This window comes from Bidens hawaiensis, unplaced genomic scaffold, assembly GCF_021521415.1.
Source record: "Bidens hawaiensis isolate Kalapana, Puna unplaced genomic scaffold, B.hawaiensis_p1.1 tig00000904_1, whole genome shotgun sequence".
In the NCBI taxonomy this organism is placed as follows: Eukaryota; Viridiplantae; Streptophyta; class Magnoliopsida; order Asterales; family Asteraceae; genus Bidens; species Bidens hawaiensis.
Window position 1 is genome coordinate 561,797 of NW_027491052.1, and position 14,302 is coordinate 576,098.

Below are 14,302 nucleotides of genomic sequence, written 5' to 3' on the forward strand. Positions count from 1 at the left end.
CAACGTTAAAGTATTTCTCGTTAAAGTATTAGTCGTTAACGTATTCGAAGCTAAAGTATTGGAAGTTAAAGTTTTCGATAGCTACGGAAAAGGGGGAGTCTGTTAGTACATGATTTGTTGTTCGCAACTGATCGAATAGGCTAGGGAGTAGTTTAGTCTTTATTTTTAATGTAAAACGGCTCATTCGCTAAGCATGTTTAGCGAATGAGGTCCATTCGCTATAGACTAAGCTCATTTGTTAAGTTAGTAAGCTCATTCGTTACTACAATGTAACGAATGAAAGCTCATTCATTAATGTAATGTCAATTCAATAATAGTGTTTAGCGAATAAAGGGCATTCACTATGGGAAGCCTCATTCATTAGGTTTGTCTAAGGAATGAGAGGCGACATTCGTTAGATGTATTTAACGAATGAGTATTGCCTATATATAGGTCTTCCATAGTGAATGTGCACAAAGATCTGTGCCATATTTATCCCCTAATGTAACGTTATCATGTCGGATTCTCTCTAGACTAATATAATCATCATGTAATGTATTCATCATAATGTATCATCATCGTTAACATATTCATCTCGTATATAGAATTGACTTATCCTGTTGAGACTAGATCACAGTCTCGTTATAACGTCGTATAACATATTTACATTAAGTAGTCATTTTAAACATGTTCACATATTAATCCATTCTCAAATTGTATTTATACAAAATACATTATATTATTCAGGAACTTATCACCTCGTTTTAGCTTATAGATTATGTCAGTTCTAGCGGTACACTTATAAATCGTCATGGTCGACATTAAGGGGGTGTTTGGTACAGAGAATGGAAATGGAGAGAAAATAGAAATGGAAATGGAATTGTAGAGAAAGAGAATTGGTATGGAGAATGAGAATCATTTCTCTTGTTTGGTACACGAGAAAATAAACAGAGAACTCTACCATACCCAACCCCACCTCCACCCAACCTGACACCACTCACCACCGCAGCCCCACCACCACAGCCCCACCACCACCAGCACCACCACCACAGCACCACCACCACAGCCCCACCACCACCACCAGCCCCACCACCACAGCCCTTTCTTCAACCACAGCCCACCACCACCGGCTGCCGCCACCAAACCCCCTTCTTCAACCACAGTACACAAGAAATTAAAAAGATTCAAATTTTTGGAACATAAGATATAGAAAAAGGAGGCTCAGATCTGTCATCACTGCCTCTTTGAAGATTTTGTGGTGGTGGTTGTGGTGGCGATGATGATGATGATAATCAGAAGCCACCTGCAACCACCGCCGATTTCCACCACCACTGTCACCCACCTGCGACCACAATCACCCTACCATCTGAAAACCCTAACCTACCACGAACCACCACTTGAAACCCTAATCTCCGTTCACCCGTACCACCTGCAACCTACAACCGGTTACCATCTCTGTGTTCACCACTGCGAACGGCGGAGACGGGGTGCTGGTTGCAGACTTGGAGACGAGGTGACGGTTGCAGACTTGGAGACGAGGTGGTGGCCGAGACGGGGTGGTGGCCGGAGACGAGGTGGTGGTCTGAGACGAGGTGGTGACATGCTATGAGGAGGCTGCTGAGAAATGGATTTCTCTTTGTTTTAAAGAGAAATGGAATTCTCTAGTTTTAGAGAAATAGAAAGAGAAATAGAAATGAAAAGTGGAAAACAAACAAAAGAAAAATTTCAAATTCCATTTCTCCCCAATCAAATCCCTCTACAATAACAGATGGGAAGATGTACCAATAGCTGTATTAGAGGAACTTCATAAAATATGTGCATCTTTCATCATGGTACTTCCCAACATCTTAGATAACAATGCCCCACCTGCAAAGCCTCTAACCCCACCATTTAAGCTCCCATCCTTCTCAACTGCACAACTTCTTATCAACATAGGGTATTTTGAGTTTTTTAACTGAAAATACAATTTTTTAAACAGTAATATATACTAACATATTAGTAACAGCAAACAAGTTAAAGTTAATTTTAAAAGTCCCTTTTTCAGATTCTTCTTTCTCCGTCTCAGGCCAACCTGAAAATATGCAAATAGTTAGAACAAGTCCATCCCAATAAGCATGCTATAATGTACAAGATCAATAAAATTTAATGGATACTCAAAAGCATACCTTTCCTGTCATACCAGAGCACCAAACATACAACTTCCATCACCAGTAACTCCGTGAACCATAAAACTCTTCACTTTGTTCATTGCTGGTGAAACCTCCCAAATTTACAAGAAGAAGAAGAAATTGGATTGAAATAAATAAAAATTAAGGCATTTAAAGAGTCTATCACCATAGCATTATAGCACAAATTGATATTAATAATAAATATGGTTCTGGTACAAGATTAAATGTCCTAATTTCACACAAGTGTGTAGCATAAGAACAAACAACTAGAACAAATAAGAATCACATTCAGATTAAGTACCTCAACAGAAGATGATAATAAGGTCATCTCCACCGTGAAACCGAACTTGATAGGGTGAGTAGGTGACAGATCAGCTTCTTCGGTTACGGAAGCCCAACTGTAAATAGCATATTAATTCGTTAGCAAATATAAATATAATATGTGCTTCATTGACATAAAGCATTAATTAGCTTTATAATTCTATAAGAAAATTCTCAAAATTGCCCCTTTTTAGAGGGAGGATTTTCAAAGTAGCCATTTTTCTCTTAGAATTATTTAAAATTTGGATTGTCAAGACGCTTTGAGAAAAGATAATAATATAGGGGTAGCAGGCCAAATTTATAAAGAAAGTCAGGTAGGAGACGAGATTTGAGAAAATAATAAAGGTAAAGTCCAAATTTTTTTGTAATCTTTGAGCAAAAGTTCAGAGTTTTCCAAAACTTTTTTTTTCACAAAACCGTCTTGAGAGACTATTTTTTAATGTTTCATACCTTTCCCGTCCATATTTTCAAATTCTTGGAAAAATATATTTTTTACAATTATACCCCTGAACCACCACCACTTTGAACCACCACCATCACCGACGCCGTCGGCCCCACCCCATCACTACCACCGTCAACTGCCACCACCATTTCATGGATCTCTGCCGTCGCCGACCTTCTTGCGGATACGCCGTCGCCGACCTAACAAAATGAACTAACGCTTGTATAGAATGTGTGAAGAAGGTCAGGATTATTTCTTCAGAATGTGTGAAGGTCAGGATGGGTGAACAAATATCTTTAGTGAGGTTTGTAATTTGTTAAATCACATCAATGATTAAACCTTGTATAGAATGTTATTATGGATGCTGATATCTACATTTTTACATATGTGGAAGAAAGGATGAAGCTTTCATGGCCTGTATCCGCAAGAGAGGCGTTAGTTCATTTTGTTAGGTCGGCGACGGCGTATCCGCAAGAAGGTCGGCGACGGCGGAGATCCATGAAATGGTGGTGGTGGTTGACGGTGGTGGTGATGGGGTGGGGCCGACGGCGTCGGTGATGGTGGTGGTTCAAGGTGGTGGTGGTGGTGGTTCAGGGGTATAATTGTAAAAAATATATTTTTTCAAAAATTTGAAAATATGGACGAGAATGGTAGGAAACATTAAAAACCAGTCTCTCAAGACGGTTTCGAAAAAAAAATGTTTTGAAAAAATCTGAACTTTTGCTCAAAGATTACAAAAAAATTTGGACTTTACCTTTATTATTTTCCCAAATCTCGTCTCCTACCTGACTTTCTTTGTAAATTTGGCCTGCTACCCCTATATTATTATCTTTTCTCAAAGCGTCTTGGCAGTCCAAATTTTAAATAATTCTAAGAAAAAAAGGGCTACTTTGGGAATCCTCTCTCTAAAAAGGGCTATTTTAAGAATTTTCCCAAATTCTAAACATGATAAGCCTTGAAGGATTCAGATGGAAAATGAATTTCTCTCTACTAAAACCATCACCCAAGCTGCTACCATGCCAATCATCATTTTTCCGGCTGTCAGAGGTCAACTACGCTACCGGTAGCCACCACCCACTACTACCATCGTCACTTATAACTGTATAACGATATGAAAGCTAATTATATCAAATAAAATAGAGTCAATTAACAAATCGATGATGACAACTTGACGATGATAGTGATTTAGCTCTAGGTGTCGTGAGAGGTAACTTTACCAACAAAATTAAACTAAAACCAACAGAAATTGTGAATAATTTAGGGGAAAATTAGAGAAAAGAATGAGAAACCGTACAAAGCTTCAAAGCATCGGAAGGGTATACCCAACAATCTTTGTTCAGGTCAAAGTTCATGAACGATTTCTCTTTCTCCATCGCCTCTCTCTCTCTCTCTTATTCTCATTCTTTCTCGTTCACTCTCTTTGATCCTCTCGATACTGTCAGAAATTTGTGGGATTCAAAATTTGAACTGGTTGTGAGGATAATAATGGAAAGAAGGGATTAGGGCGGGCTTTTGATGTTTAAAGTTTATGAAGCAGTATACCCTTGGACACTATGCATAGCTTATCGTAAAACTCTTAAATTTAAGAGTTTTATGTAAAAAGATATATTTCTCCTTTCTATATACATATTAATATAGTATAGATATATCTTAAATATATATAAACGAAATCTTTAAAAGCTCTCTGGTTACTCTCCGTCTCCTCTTAAGTCACCAGATTGTTTTATTTGTAAATAAAAGTTTCTCATGCCTTTGACTCGAATTCAAGGGTATGTGTCTCACCAAACTCAGGTAACTCTTAAACGGGTTATAACATCTTATTAAATTAAAAATAATCTTCCTAAATATTTGATATGGAAATCCTATAAAGTTGGGGTATACTAAAAATTAATATCCGATTTTTTTAAAAAGATAATATTTATAATTAAAAAACAATTTTGTAGTAAAAAATAAGTGGGCCATGGGTCTCACCAAACCCAGATAGCTTTTAAACGGGTTATAACATCTCATTCATTTGTAAAACTCTTATATCATCAAATCCTAAGTATATTGTTAACTTCCTTACAATAAATAAAATTAAAATCCAAAAAAATATATAAATATTAAAAACGAATAATGTAAAACAACCCCGTAATAGAAAGAATGAAAGCTAGTGTGTGTGTCTGTATATATATATAATTGAGTTCATTATAATGGTACCCTACTTCCTGGAATTATTTAAACCCTCGCGGAGCATGTTTTTCAATTCACACTCAAGCTCATATCTATTTTTCTTTAAACATAGCAACCATGTTAGTAACCATCATCCTCATTCTCGCCATGTTCATATATGTTGGTGGGTTTTTAAAGAAAAAATCTTCAAGAAACTCACATTCATTACCACCTGGCCCAACCCCTTTACCCTTTCTCGGATGCGCCATCCAAATGCTCCTAAATAAACCAACTTTCCGGTGGATCCATAATCTTATGGACCAGTTTGGCACCCCAATCCTTTGCATCCTGTTAGGACCATCAACCCACGTCATTGTTGTTTCATCCCCAGATATTGCATGTGAGTTCCTTAAAAAACAAGATGAAATATTCATTTCTAGGCCTGATATCATGTGTGCTAATTTGATAAGTGGCGGATATCTCGCTACAATCTTTTCTCCTTTTGGAGACCAATGGATGAAGATGAAAAGAATTATAAATCGTGAGATTCTTTCATCGCCAATGCACAAACGACTCCAACCTAAGCGTGACGAAGAAGCCGATCAATTGCTTAGGTACATATGGAATCAAATAGATGAGCAAGATGCTATCGTTAAAGGGGCGTTAATAAACGTTCGTGTTGTGAGCCAACATTTCTGTGGCAACTTAATGAGGAACATAATATTTGGGACAAGATTCTTTGGGGAAGGAATGGAAGACGGAGGGGCGGGTGAAAAAGAAACCGAATATATGACTGCACTTTTTATCATCCTGAAGCATCTCTATGCATTTTGCATCACTGATTACTTTCAGTGGTTAAGAGGAAAGACTGACTTTGATGGCCATGAAAGTAAAATGAGGATGGCAATTGAAGTTGTTCGAAAGTATCAGGATCCATTGGTAGATGAACGTATTCAAATGTGGAACAATGGAGCTAGAAATGAAAAATGTGACTTGCTTGATATTCTTATTACACATGAAAATCCAAAGCTTACGCCAGAGGAGATTAAGGCTCAAATTATTGTAAGTTTTTATAAGTGACATAGCTGTTACAAATTTCACTTATGTTTCCATGATATGACTTTACTAAAGATATCTTTATTTGTTATCAAACATAAGGAACTAATGGTGGCCGCGATTGATAATCCGTCAAACGCTGTAGAATGGATAATCGGCGAGATGATTAATGAACCTATGATCTTAAAAAGAGCGGTTGATGAGTTGAATCATGTAGTAGGTAGCCAAAAGCTCGAGGAGCAAGATGTACCCAAACTCAATTACATAAAAGCATGCATTAAGGAAGCTTTTAGGTTGCACCCAATTTCATCTTTTCTTCCACCCCATGTTTCGATAATGGATACTACAATTGCCGGTTACTTCATACCCAAGGGTAGCCATGTAATCCTAAGTCGATATGGGTTGGGAAGGAATCCAAATGTGTGGGTTGATACATTGCGGTTTAACCCTGATCGACATCTACAAGGAGAAGGAAAACAAGTGGTACTGTCGGATAAGGGCTTGGGGTTGATCTCGTTTAGCACAGGAAAACGTGGTTGTCCCGGAATAATGTTAGGCACAACAATGACTACAATGTTATTAGCAAGGATGGTCCAGGGGTTCACATGGGAGGCGCCCAGGAATGAGCGGTCCGTTGAGCTTGTTGAAAGTTATGATGATATTTGCTTGGCAAAACCACTTTTGGCAATTGCTAAAACCACGGATGCCTCGGTACATGTACCCTACATATTGACAAGAAACCAAAGGATTTTGAGCATAATGGTATCAAGGTGTGTATAACGAGTGCCTTGATGCACAAATATGTAGATTTTGGTGGATGTGTAAGTTGGTCGTTTAATTTAAATAAAAATATTGACAAGAAGATGTATGGGTTTTGGAGAATAAAATGTCGTAAATAAAAGTCATCGTCTCATTATATATCTTGTTGAAATCGGAATCAAAGTCTTCAAATGGAGCCTGGCACAACTATGTCTTGGAGTAGAGGTGCACAAACTAGTTTTTAGCCTAAACCTTAAACCAAACCAGTTTTCAATCAAAGCAATCAAGCCCGGTTTTTTTTTCCAAACCGGTTACAACCCGAACGGGGTTGAGGCAGTGAAACTATAATCTGATGTAACCGGTTTGGGCTGAGTCCAAACCGGTTTTGCTTGAATTGGTTACAAATCGAGTTGTAGGTTTGATATAAAAAATGCAGACTTTGTTTGACCATGTTATTAATTGTTTGACTGTGTTATAAGGCTATCCGCTATGGTGGGCGGCATCGAAGCCCCTCCACTGTGTCATGCCATCACCACGTCATGGCCACGGGGCTTCAAAGCCGGCCTCGCTATGGTTTAAAGCCCCCTGGGCGCCCCAATATATATATATATACACACACACACACACACACACACACATATATATACATATATATATATAAGGGATGGATCATACAAGAAGTGATATTAGAGCGAGAAACGCGAGAAGTGAATCTCAATCATTCAATACACAAATCAATGGCTTAAAACACAAGATGACATTATTGTAAATACTTTGAATATTTGACAAGATATTTTAGGCTTAAAAGGGTAAAGTCGTTAGAATGGTGTAGAGATAAATTAGGTAACTTATGCAAACCCTTGTTTCACTTCCAAACCTCTTGATATAACTCTGCATGAAATCCGACTTTCCATATGAGATTGATACACATGTGCATATTGATGTGGATACGTACCTACATGTTGATATACGTACCTACACATGTGCATACTGATGTAGATACCTACATCATGTATGAAAAGAATAAATTGATGTAGTAAGCGTATGAAGAGAATATATGGATGTAGGTACGTGTGTAGGTACCTACATCATGTATGAAGAGAACATATTGATGTAGGTACCTACACATGACCTACATGTTGATGAAGGTACACATGTACCTACATCATGTATGAAGAGAATAGTAAGTGTTTTGATTTTCATGTACATGTGAACGATATATCCTTTGTCTTGTGGTATATATTGATGTATGTACCTACACACGTACCTATACGCATTCTCATGATCAGTTACCACTTCAATAATAATAATTAGCCATTTTTAGAATAAAATGATTTTAAATCAAATAGATTCCAATGGTTCAAATTTCATATGAAATAGAAAATAGTTATAATAGTTTGTAGCTTACCATTTGCTAGTAACTTATCATTAATTATTAAACCATTAATGAGTATAAGTTACAAACAAAATAATTTTTTTTAACGATTAATTTGGATCACTCACGGACCACTTGAGTATCATTGTGCCACCAGCGGTACCACGCGATCATATCCACCACCAAGCCACCAATTCAGGAGGAAACTCAATATTTGAGAAAAACCTCCTCTTGTGAGATTCGAACCTAGGACCTTATTATCACTAAGTCTTATCCCACCACCAATATACCAAAACAAAATACTTTATATTTCATAATATACCCTTGCATATAAATAATTAGAAAATAAAAAAGTAATTATGTGATTGTTTGGAATCTCTTCTCACACTTCTCGCCATAAGAAACACTTCTGAAATGAACCATATATATATATATATATATATATATATATATATATGATAAGGATTCTAAGAGAACCCTTAGTAAATTGAGAACTTTGAGAACCATTTTAGACCACTAAAAAACTAAAAAATATTTAAAAAATTGTAAAAAAAAACAAAAATTTTAAAAAAGTAAAAAAGACCAAAATTCTTATATTTCATTCCAGTTTCATTAAAAAAACCGATTTTTTTATTTGTATTATACCTATACACATATGCATACTTTCATTTAATCTCTAGTTTACGTAATGTACATATGTGTACATTATCATTTGCCTTAAATTATACATATTATACACATATATATAATTTAGCTTAACCGAGAATTTTTTTTTCGTTTTTTTTAATTCATACTATACCTATACATATGTATACTTTCATTAATCTCTAGTTTACGTAACGTACACATATGTACATTATCATTTATTTTAAATTATACATATGTGTATAAAAAAACACATGTGTACATATATGTATAATTTAGCCAAACCAAGAAAATTTTTTTTTGGCTTTTTTTTTAGAAACCGGGATGATAAATAAAAATTTTGGTTTTTTACTTTTTTTATTTTTGTGTTATTTTTGTTTTATGATTTTTTTTTATTTTTGTATTCTTTGTGGTTTAAAATTGTTCTCATAGCTCTCACTTCCCAAAAAGTTCTCATATGATCCTAATCCTATATATATATATATATATATATATATATATGGTTAGTTTTATTTAAGAACTCAGAAAAAGTTAAGAATTTTTAGACACTCTTAAAAATCAAATATTTTTTTAATTTTCTTTATATAATAACATTATTTGAGAGTAGTTTTATCATATTTGATATATAAATTTTTTATTTGTATATATAAATCACAAGTTTACATATATATATAAAATTTATGTAATAACAAACTTCCATATGTGTAAAAGAAAATTAGATATATGTAAAAATAATCTGTATAATTGTAATCATATATATATAAATATAAAAAGTGATAAATCTACACTCAAATAATACTAAAATACAAACTTTCATAAGTGTAAAAGAAAATTAGATATATGTAAAAACCAATTTGTATAATTATAATCATATATATGTATGTGTGTGAGAGAGAGATGAAGAAAAAGGGGGCCCACCTCACCCGCTTCCGCGCCAGCCGTCGAGATGGCGCCCACCCCCTCCACGCCCCACCGCAGTGTTCTTCCCCCCTTCACCCTCTTCTGTGCCCCATAGCTGGCGGTCTAAATATGAAAACCATTTCCTTATTTGTATCAAGTGTCCACCGTTTGAATTTTGAATCTGTAAGGTAGTGCATATTAAATGGAATCGATATGTCACAATTAAATGAATATTTAAGGGATTTTTTTACCTTTAAATGTATTCTGTTAAAGATTATAATACAAATTAAATGCATATTATATACATAGAGGTGATATATTGTGATTCACATTACTTATTTGGTCAACGATCAATGCTCAATGGTAAAAGTTTGTTCTTTTATTTTTTTAGAGAAAATCTTATAGAATAGTAACCAACTTTTAATAGTGTTTTAATTAGGCCACTGATGCATATTTTCTTCAAATCAGGTCACTAAATCTTCAAATCAAATCTCACCGATTTTTGTGTACGTCAAGAAATAAATGGATAATAAGATGTGGGTGTCGGAATTTACAATATATGTAGTTAAGTTTAAAAATTTAAAAAAACGTTAATTATATTAAAATTTAAAAATAAAAAATAAAATTCACGTCGCCACTCAACGTCAACTTCAAAAAAAAGATAAAAAGATTTCCTATGTGAAACAGAAAAGAAATTGGCTAAAAAAACATGTTAAAACTTTTAATTTAATCAAACACGAAAGTTGAGTGACCTAATTGGAACACTTTTTAAAGTTAAGTGACCTAATTGAAACACTTTTGAAAGTTAGTTACTATTCTATATTCTATAAAGTTGTCCCTTTTTTTTAACAGCTTAATCTTGATTTTTCTTTGGAAGTAAGGCCCTCTTTTGCCATTGGTTTGAACTCGGATTTCAATTCTACCAACTCACTTGCTTTGAAGGTATTTACTTTTACAAAAATTAAATAATAATTTATTTTGTTTTATTATACAACTTTTAATGCGTATGATATTAATTTATATATTTATTAATCATATGTAATTTATTATCTTATTTGTAGGATTCTTCAAGTCCTATAGATTACCAGGTCACTTCTATTTTCATTTATCAAAATGTTGTAGATATTCCTTTGACTGATGAAAAGGTTGAATATGCGTCTGTTAAAGACGCAAAGCTCAAATGAAAGTTAGTTGATACGCATGATGTTGATTCTGAAACAAGTATGTCGGCTACAAAAAGCAACATTGAAGATGAAAACGGCAAGTTTGAAGGTGATGAAAGGTTGAGAAGTGATGGTCTTAAACTGCATTCTAAAGGATGATAATAAAAGGATCATTTCAAGACAATAACTGTTTTATGTTTATGTTTTGAGTGTTTTTTTTTCTTAGACATTTTGTTGATTTTCCGTTTGCTTTGTTGTGGTCATATATTCATAGTTTTCATTGGAATTTCATGTTGTGGTTTGCTTTGATATCATTAAGCTATATTAAGTGCAATTAAATATCATAATTACGGCCCCAAATAACAAATTCAAAAATATGTTGTTTGAAATTATGTGTTTATTAGATGATTTATATTTTTCCATCCGTGACGCCCACGGATCAATAACCTATTATGTCCGTTATAACCATACGTGAAATTGCAACTTATGTCATTTGGCTTCAATAACTACAATTTATGCCCACTATTTGAAACTTTGCATGCATTCAATCATTTCTATTAAGCCTTATTTAATTTCATGGCTATTTTTGTTCGTGAACCCCTCACGTACGGGGCATTTTTGCCTTTTTAAAGAATTTTATATAGTATATGTAAGTTTTAACTTATGCAAAAATTCTAACTCATGAGAAAATTCTATTTTTGTGCGAAAGCTGGACTTTTGTTGGAGCATTCATGCGGAAAGGAGACCATACAAAAGTTTGGTCATGCGCAAGTTAGGGTCTATATGTAACGCCAAAGGCAACTTACGGCCATACATAACTTAAGTCATTCGCAAGTTAGGTCATGCTAAAGTTTTGGCATTCGAACGTTTTAGTCGTACAAAAGCTTCGGGTATCTGTGAGTTATGCTATTCGAAAGTTTAAGCAACAAGTTTTGAATTTTGTTGGAAAAGTTAAGCCATAAGTTTCGGATGCTTGCTAAAGCTATATTTTTTCATATAACGCTATGCGAAATAATATAGGAATACTTTTTATGGAAATATCAGTTGTGAAAGTTTAATAATTCATGTCAAAAAATTATTATGCATATTATGTGTATGCAAAAATTGATAAAATGTCACATCAATTTGCGCGAATTAAACATGCTAAAAATTCTGCTCACATATTACTCATGGCCCGCACAAAAGTAAATTTATTCTGAAACAATTGTAAGTCACACATTTTAATTTGGTGGGCCATGGCCCCTGCGTAATATAATATGTAAGTGAATAATACCAAGGTTTATTTTTATAAAAAAAAAAAACACTTCTGATTTTGGGCTGTGGTGACAAGTGTCGTATGTATGGGACTTAAGCATATGGTTCTAGAGGTGCACAAACTGGTTTAAAACTCAAAATCGGTTTGGGTTAAAACCGGTTCGGTTTGGTTAACAAAAGTCAAAACCGGTTTATGATCGATTTCGGTTCGGGTTGAAACCGGTTTCGTACCATTGTACGATCGGGTTCAGTTCGGGTTTTGATCGGTTTTGGTTTGGTTTTTGATCGGTTTTTGCCCGGTTTTGGTCGGTTTCGGTTCGGTTAACCGGTTTGGAACTGGTTTTGGTGGAGAAAATTACAAACCGGTTCCAAACCTACGGTTTCAATCGGTTCCAAACCGGTTTCTACATAATTGGTTTCAAACTGGTTCTGTTTCGGTTCAGTTTTCGGGTCAGTTTGGTTAACCGGTTTATTTGCCCACCTATATATGTTTGGTCCTTATAGTTTTCAAATATTTACATGTTTGATTCCTAAGGATGTAACATGACAAACTTTATCCTAATATTTTTAACTTTATTACTAGTTTAGTTCAGATGTATAAATTTTGTAACTACAGTGGTTCTTACTCACTAACGTTGTTAAATCAATGTTTTAAAAACCGACTTTTTACTCCTATCGGATTAGGCTAAAAAATGGTACAAACGGTTAAATCGGGTTATACTGAGAGGTTCAACCGGTTGAATAGTTTTCCTTATAATTTCCTATAAATACAACTTTAACTCCAAAAATAACCCAAAGGTAAATGATTTCATAACAAAAAATAATCCAAAAGTTAATCCGTATTAAAAAAATAATACAAAAGCACTCAAATTTAAAAAAACAGCACTAAAGTTTACACGTTTGAATATTAATTGTTGTGTTAAAAGTAATTTTGATAAAATATGGGTCGCAAATATCAAAGATTTCTTGGACATTAAACCGGTTTGCCGGTAAAAACTGGTATTTTAGAAAAAACCGCAGGTACGATGCTCTAGCAAACCGGCCAAAAATACCGGGCTCAAAATACCGGCCAAAAATATGGGCCGCAAATAGCAAAGATTTCTTGGACAAAAAACCGGTTTGCCGGTAAAAACCGGTATTTTAGAAAAAACCACCGGTACGATGCTCTAGCAAACCGGCCAAAAATACCGAGCTTAAAATACCAGCCTGTTATGCGAAATCCGGTTTAACCGGTTCAACCAGCCTGTTTGAACCAGTTTTTAAAACACTGTGTTAAATTGTTTAATTAACTCTGTGCAACATGACTAAACTATCCCCAGTCTTTTTAATCCGTACCCCCACATTTCTCAACAGCCATAAGTATGATAAGTTTGATAAAAAAAAATCAAACAAAATCCCTACATAACTCATCTTCATCCATTTCCACACCCATGCGCCGACAACCTACCATCTACGACCACCCACTCATCGAACTGGTCATATTCAATAATGCTATTCTGGCCCAAACCTTAAAATGACTAATTCCAAATCCGCACAAACCTGAACGCGATTCCATCTTCATTTATGTGATGTCGTGGCCGACGGGTGATGGCTCAGATCATGACAGTGCAGAATCGTTGGTGGTGTTGGTGTTTGCCAGAATCGATGAGGTTGTCGACTCTAATGAAGACGGTGATAAGATTTGGGATGTGGTGGATGCCAACGACCTCACCCAGATGCGTGGTGGTGGTACAGGGATGGAATGAAGATGCATACATGGAATTGTGTTGTGTTATCTTTTTACTCGAGTATCTTGAACTTGAACATGTGCTATCAAAAAAGATAGACGAGAAGGATGGGGGTAGGGAAGAAGAAGGGCGATGGCAGTTTGGTCATTTTACATAGACTTAGCTGAAAAATGTAACGGTATTAGAGGGTAAGGAACTCTGTAGTTACAAAATTCATACGTTTAGACAACCATAGTAATAAGTTTATAACTACTAGGATCAAGTTTGTAATTAGTTAAGTTTAGAGATCAAGCATGTAGTATTTGTTTAAGTCTCGAGGTAGGATCTTTCAATGTGATATCAATTAACCCGTTGATTAGGCG

At 34.9% G+C, this 14,302-nt stretch overlaps 1 pseudogene; it reads left to right on the plus strand.

Annotated features, from left to right (window-relative positions):
* Window positions 1–5,183: 5,183 nt before the first annotated feature.
* LOC143545191 (isoleucine N-monooxygenase 2-like) lies at window positions 5,184–6,850 on the plus strand (annotated as a pseudogene).
* Window positions 6,851–14,302: the final 7,452 nt, after the last annotated feature.